The sequence below is a fragment of the Acanthisitta chloris genome, unplaced genomic scaffold (assembly GCF_000695815.1).
Source record: "Acanthisitta chloris isolate BGI_N310 unplaced genomic scaffold, ASM69581v1 scaffold3667, whole genome shotgun sequence".
NCBI lineage: Eukaryota > Metazoa > Chordata > Aves > Passeriformes > Acanthisittidae > Acanthisitta > Acanthisitta chloris.
Genome location: NW_008681930.1, coordinates 1,615 through 9,385, shown reverse-complemented (window position 1 = coordinate 9,385; position 7,771 = coordinate 1,615).

Here is a 7,771-nt window from a genome sequence, read left to right as displayed (position 1 = left end):
ATGGGTCTGCAGTGCTGCAGGAGCACTGCAGGGCTCAGGATGCACGAGGTGACCTCAACTTTGCCTCCCATTCCTTGGGAAAGGGGTAGGAAGAGCCTCCTGAGCCTCTGTGTCAGTGCTGCACTCACACTCTGCTGTTTGCATTGCCAACGACACTCTCAGCTCCTGGGGGCAAGGAATGTTTTCCTGCTTTATGTTGCCTATTAAACATTTATCATTCAAATGGATTAACAGTGAAATCAGGGAAGGGATTTGCCTTCACCTGCTGCAGAGAGCAGGGCCACGGTGTGTGGCTCAGCACAGAGACAAGAAGATCCATCACTCTCATTTGGAAGGAATGAAATCCGAACAGATTTCACTAGAAATGTCTTCACTCAAAACACATTTTGAAAACCTTTCTTACTCCATTTGCAAATCAGGTACACAGTGTACCTGAGCAGCCCCAGCTATTCCCAGCCCAGACAGCTCCTGCCAGTGCCTGCAGGCTAAACAGCATCCCTAAGTGAAACCACCTCCTGCAATTCCACCCTGGAATGCTGTTAGCTGTGGACAGGCAGTGCTAAGCCTAAATGACTCCTCCATTTGCTGTGCCCGTGGCTCCTGGGTGGAACAATTAATTGCTGCAGATTTTCCTCCTGTGTGTTTCAAAGCTGTATAAAAGAGGGGGTGAAAGCAGAGCTGGCACAGGGAGATTCATGGGACAAACTGGTTCTGGAGAGCAAGCAAGGAGAGTTTAGTCAGCAGGGATAGGGAAATGGGCTGTGCATTTATGGAGTCATAGAATTTTAGGGGTTGGAATGGACTTTATGTATCATCCAGCCCCAACCCCTGCCCTGGGCAGGGACACCTCCCACCAGAGCAGGTTGCTCAAGGCCCATCCAGCCTGGAATGAACACTACCAGTGGGTTGCAAAGCACTGGAAGAGGCTGCTCAGGGCAGTGCTGGAGGCACCACCCCTGAAAGGGTTCAAAAACATGTGGATGTGGCACTTGAGGACATGGTTTAGTGGTGAATGTGGTGGTGGTTGATGGTTGGACTTTTTCAACCTTTACGATTCCAGGATTCCATAATCCACCTGGACAGCCCTTTGGGAGAGGTTTTGTGTCTTGCTCCTGAGTGGAGATAGTGTCCAGTAACTCCTCCCTGGGCTTTCCCACCAGAGATGGACTTTGATGATATCTACATACCTCTCCACGTATACCTTGGAGGTTTTCCAACCTTAATGAGTCTATGATAGCTGGAAAAAAATGCTGATCTATTCCTTCCCCACGTTTTTTTTCATGCCAAACTGTGCTAACACAAACACTTCCATGCTGAATTTCATAGCTGTCCTCCCTCCTTTACTCGTTGCACAGACTTCTCTACCCATTTCTTTACGTTCTGAGCTTTAGCAAGTACATAAATTAGACTTCAAACCTCAGCCCCAACTGTGAAGCAAATACTCCTTTCCTCTCAGGGAATCATCCCTTTGCCTTGTTATTTTGAGCTCCAGCCTAGTTGTTGCCATGCAATGGCAACTTTGTGGGAAAGAAGGTTAAGTGCTAAGGTTAAAACAGGTTCAAGTGTAATCCAGAGTGCCCTTGGCAAAGACAGAAGGACTTTAGTGGGTCCCATTCATCACTGCCTGAGTGCCTAAAGTGCTCGAGTGGCTCATTATTGTTTTTATATGCCTTTAGAAGAGCTGCAAAGGAGTCAATGAGAAAAGTAGCTGTTTCCTCCCTGAGCCCACACTCAACAGGGAACAATAATATTTAAGACTTCAGAGTGCAGTGGAAAGGTTTCCTCTTCAGAAACCAAATTCCCCTGCAGGAGCCACGTGGAGCAGCTCAGGCTCAGCTCCAAGGGGAGGTTTCTGCTGCTGTGGAGTTGTCTCTATGATAGCACTTGGAGCTGAGAGCTGCTCTTGCTACCTGGGATTACCAGATGTTCAGGAAACCACCTCCTAACCTTCAGCCCACTGCTGGCTCTTCTCCTCTTCCATCCTGCCAAAGCTTTGTCCTCCCTGTGGGTTGGAGAACCTTCCCCAGGGGCTGTGGACTGGTTTGTAGGGAATGTAGGGGAGGGTTGTACCATCACTGGAGGCACTGGAACTGTGTGCTCAGAGAGACTGTGCATTCCACATCCCTGGGAGTGTTCCAGGACACGTTGGATGGGGCTTGGAGCACCATGGGCTGGTGGAAGGTGTCCCAGCCCATGGCAGGGGGTGGAACAAGATGGGTTTAAAATCCTTTCCAACCCAAACCATTCTAGGATTCTATGATTCAATGGCCACAGAGTATTTAGAAGAACATTTTGAAGAGCACAGACATCAAACATCACTGAGCAAAGATCTGCCTAGGGCTCCATCCTTGCCTAGATGATTTGCACATGGATCCCAGGTGACACACACATTGCTCAGAGTGTTCCACCCCTGAGAATTCTTGTGCAGATATGTAAAACACCAGAATGATGTAGCAGAGGTCTCACTGGTTGGGTTTTATAATGGAGTAGCTGCTAGCAGCACCTTGCCAAACAGCTCCTTACAAAGCTGCTGCTTAGGGAGCTCAGGAGATGCTAATCCCAGTGGAGAAAACAGTGGGAAATGCAGTGCAGAGCAAAGGGTTAGCCTGGAGCATCCCAAAGCAGCTGAGCCCAACCTGGAACAGGTACAGGGTGAGACTCTGAGGAGGATTAAGGCAAAGAGGCTCCAGTTCTAGGAGAGGAGATGATGAGAATTTAGCTTGTTTAAGCAAGAGAGGCAAAGGCTGAGTGAAGGGCTGTGATTGCTCTGTGGAAAATCCATCAAGAGGATAAGCACTGAGGGGGAAACGAAGCTATTGCAGCTAAACCACTGTGCTGGCTCCCAAGTAAATGGTGTCAATTGCTCATGGAAAACTTTATGCTGCAAGTTAAAAAGGGGTTTTTTTTCTTTTTATTGCTTGAAGGAATGAAATCCTGAAGTAACTGCTTGGTGGGAATAATGAGGATAAAAAGCCTAGCAGGGTTTAAACCAGGCTCATCCCTCGTGGATGGGATTATGTGATGTGGTTGGCAGGATCAAGAGGCTGTGCTCAAGGACCTCTCCAGTTCCATACACACCAGCTGTACTGGAGGAATGGATTGGGTGTACAGCTGGATTGTGGCTGTCAGCACATCCACACTGGGCTCACCAAGGTGGTGGGAAACCACTGGAATTGCCTCTCCTGGTCAGCAGTGGAGGTTTATGCTGGTGAAAATGCAGCAAGCCAGAAATGTGCAGGATCTGTCCCAAGGAGCAGCTCAGCATCCCCCTGAGATATGTGTCAGCCTGAGCTGGGAGAGCTTTCCATCTCTCTCTGCTCTGTTCCAGATCATTGCCTTTGACTTGGTGCATATGTTGTCGATTCTCCAGCACCTTTCCACAGTCAGTTATCATTCCCATTTGCTGTGTTTCTAATGAATGTTTGTTCACTGGAGCATTTTTCCAGGGAGTGTGCCTGATGTGCAGAGCCAACCCACAGCCTCCAGCACAGTCTGAGGCAAGGGATGGAGCTCAGAAACTAGTCAGAAATGTATTATGTGACACACACAGCCTGTGGTGTGAGACAGAGGGAAACTGTGAATGGGAGACTTGCAAGACAGTCCCAGCAACCATGTGGATCCAATACTTCTTGGCAATGCAGTGGTAAATCCTAGGGATAATCAGGGCCCTGCTGAAATGCCCTTAAAATCCAAACATAGGCTCAGACACTGCCAATCTCAAGCATCTCACTGTCCTCTGCTCCCACTGCAGGGTTTGTTGTCTTGGTTGCTTTTCCCAGCATCCAGCTGGAGAGGGGAAGCAAACCAGGAATGATGAGAAGCCTTTGAGCAGTATCCCAGGACCTCCAGATCTTTAGGAAGGTGCTAGAGGCACAAGGGATATAGAATGGGGAATGGAAGCAAAGCAGAAGTGATGAGAAGCCTTTGAGAAACATCCCAGGAGGATCTTCAGGAGGGTGTTAGAGGCAGAAGGGATAGAGACAGTGCTAGGATTGAATGGGATCCTTCCAAAGCTCCAGGACTCATCAAACAGGGAATGCTTGGGCTGTGTAAGCACTTGAGAGAGTGTTGGGAGCTCAGGCCACTTGGCTGGTAGAGAGCAATGCACACTCATAATTGCTGTAGCTAAACAAGCTGGAGTCAATTCCCTCTCCCCTTTGCTGGCTGTGCACATGGTGCAGTGACTAACAGCCACTGCTTCCCTCTCCTCGTGAAGGGAGCCAAGGCTGCAGCCTGTGCTTGGCAAAGACGTGTCGGGAAAGCCAAGGAGCTGAGAGAAGACTTGATGCCAAAGTGGAGCAGCTCTGAGTTTTGCTGGGGGCACAAACCTCTGACCAGGAAAGTGGATTTCAGAAGCTTTGCCTTCTACCTCTTTGCCTTCAAAAGCAGCTGCTGCTTGGATGAAATCTGCCTGGCTTTAAAGTAGGTCAGACCTGGAGTCATCTCAGGATGCTGTGGAGAAGAAATACATGTCAGTGTGACACCAGAGTGGCTTTTAACAGAGTTCCTGTCCATTGACTGAGCTGTGTGATCCAGGCAGTGGCTGGAACTAAGGAGAAATGCTGCAGCCAGGGGGGACAACCCATGGGTCACAAATCCCACCTGAGGGGATGGACTCAAGCAGAGATGAGAACAGTGTGAGAGGAATGTGGGAGTGGAGGTTCAAGCTCTCAAGCTGCTTCCCAAAACATTGGACTTGGAGGAGCTCCAGGGATCTGAGCACCTTCATAGCAGATTTGTGGTCCCAAACCCCTAGTTATCCACTGAAACTCTAGTGTCTTATTAAGTAATTCCAGATTTTTTGTGGATAGTCTGTCAGTAATTCAGCCTGGACTATTTTAATAGCATGAAGGCATCTGGACTACTTTAATAAGCCAGCCTGGATACTCCTTTTAGGTCTCAGACACATAATGAGCAGTTTGGGGTTCGGAACAGCTTGTTAAGTGCTTTGGGAATGGGGAAGGTAACACCAATGACTTGTGATTTCAGGCACCTGCTCAGCAGCTGGAGCTTTGCATCCCTCCTGTCAGCACCCCCAGCACCAAACCTGCTCTCAGGGAAACCATTAGCCTAGGGACAGATTCACCTTTCCTTTCCTGTCGTTCCCCAGCAGCCAAAACCTTCTGCCTGGTTTTCCCTGGAGACAGCAATCCCAGGCACTGCTGAGCTGCAGTTTGCCCTGTTTGCCTGTGCTCTAAATCTGCATTTAGTTGAACACATGAAGCCAATCTGTTTCCCAAATGCAGCTGCAGCTCCAACCCTCCAGGGGAGCTTGGCAGCACTGCCAGTCTGGCACTACTCCCCACGAGGCTTTGGGGGAGGGCAGGGAAGAGGAGGAGGAGGAGGAGGAAGATGTAAAAGCAGATCAGGACAGCACCTCAGAGAGGCTTTCCCTTCTCCCAGAGCCACCCACCACTCAGCAGCCACACAAAGGGGAAGGGGAAAAGACTCTTAGCTGACTCTCTGAGGAGCACAAGGCTGAAGCAAACTCCATGTGAGGGATCTGTGCATTATTTCTGGCTGTTAGCCCCACTGGATGAGCAAGTGTTCTTGTGCAGAGAGAAGCTCCTAACAGCCAGGTAAACCCCCATCCCTCTGCTTTCCACTGAGGTGAGGCTGGAGGGCACCAGGGGATGGCTGTGCTCTCTCCATCTCCCCAGGTGAGAGCAGCCAGGAGGATGTCAGAGCAGCTCTGTGTGGGATGGGATCCATGACCTTGCAGAGCACATCTTCCCTGGGCAGGGAATGCTGGCAGTGCCCTAGAATCACAGTCATAGCATCATCAAGGTTGGAGGAGACCTCTAAGATCATCAAATCCAACCTTTAACCTCTAAGCTCCATTCCAACCCCTAAAACTCTCTGATTGTGTGGTTTTCTGATGATTCTCCTTGGCTAGACAGCCCCTGGAATGGAGTTTCTGGCTTGAGATCTTCCAGTTGGGTTGGTTTGGTGCTTCCCTGGGAAATGCTGCTGCCGTGGGGTGGGTTCCTGTCCTGTCCTGTCCCTGGCACAGTTATGTTGTCTTGCTCTGTGGAGCATGGAAATACATCAACCCATCAGAATGAAAATCAGAGCAACAGGAAGCTAACACTGCTATGGACTTGTTTGCATTTTGCTTCTTTATTGCCATAAAATATTAGACTGTATTAAAACTTTTGCTTCTTTATTGCCATAAAATATTGGACTGTATTAAAATATGATTGGGTTTTATATTGTGTTACACTGAGCTTCATAGTTTGCAAAGAGTTGTATTAAATGTGGTATTAAATAGTTTTTCATGCAGATATATTAAGTGGATATTTAGGATATAATAGGTGGTTTTATTACTACAAAATGTCATCAATATTTCAGTCCAGCAACATGCTAAACATTAAAAGGATTAAAGGGAGAAGTTGGAACTGTCTGTTTTACTTACCTAAAATAAAACACTTCAGCATTTCTGGAGCTAAACATGAAAATCCAAATGATTCATTTGGACTTTTGATCTGAAGAGGATTTCAGTAAATCAAATGGACACTTTGCTGTGAGATGTTAGGGAGGAGATGAGAACACATTTTTCTCTCAAGGGTTTTCTGAACTTCATGGAAAGGGTTGTAAAGCTCTGGCACAGCTGCCCAGGGCAGTGATTTGATCCCTGGAGGGACATGAGGATGTGGTTAGTGGTGGCCTTGGCAGTGCTGAGGGAATGGTTGAACTTTGTTATCTTAGAGAGTTTTTCCAACCTAAACCATTCCCCGATTCTCTGAAAATTTCTCCACTCAGCCCTGTCCATCCCAGCCTTGGGAATGAGCAGCCTTCAAGGGCTGTGGACTCTGGAAGCTCTGCCAGAGCAATGGTTTTGAGTGTTTGCAGAGGAAAATGCTCAGCACCTTGGGAAAAATGGCCACACGTGGGATTATTCCTCTATATCCTCTAGAGTTGCCTTCTCTCTTGGGCTTTCCCTGCTGTTGGCATTCCCTGGGCAGCAGCAGGAGGGTGTGTGTGTGCCTGTGTGTGTATTGTGTGTGCACATGGAGCTGGAGGAAAGTTCTCCATGAGCACAGAGGTCCCCAAAGCCTCTCCCTGAGCTGGGAACCACCTGAGCCCCCTGACACACCTCCACCATGGGCACAGAGAGTGGAAAACCTGCCCTAAACCAAACAAACATCCATCCAAACCCTGTGGAGTTAGTGGCTAATGCTTTCCTCGTTGGCACAACCCAGTGTGAGTGACAGCCTGGGACAAGAGGGATTTGTTCTGCTTAGCTTTGTCTCTGGGTGTTGGATTTCAGAAGAGCTGAGGGATTTGGCTGAACTTTGGAGAGCTTGAAGTGGAGCAGAAACTCAGTGAAGCAAGAAGCTGTTTTGTCTCCCTGGGAAAAAAACCCAACCAACTCCAGGATGCTCATCTGGCCTAATTCAGCCACAGCAAAAGTCTCTGGAGCAGCTTTGGGCTGAGCTGTGGTCACAAACTCCAGAGCAGTGGGAGCTGCCTCTGCCAGGTGAAGCTTGGAGCTGGAAGGAAAGCCCTGGCCTAGGAGCTGCAGGGATGCTGAGATGTCTCTCTTTATCAGTCAAGACACAGCCCAGGGGAAGCCTGAGGAAAAATTAGCAACAAGGAAGGAGTGTGAAGTGTTGAGAGGCAGCAGGAACCTCTCTGTGCTGCGGTGGCTTCCAGTAGGAGGGAGAGAGAAGGGTTGGTTTAGGAGCCAAGAGGAATTTCCTAGCCAGACCCTAATGGGTTTGGGCTCAGAGAGCTCAGCAGAACGTCCAAATATGTCCCTCAAGGGGCA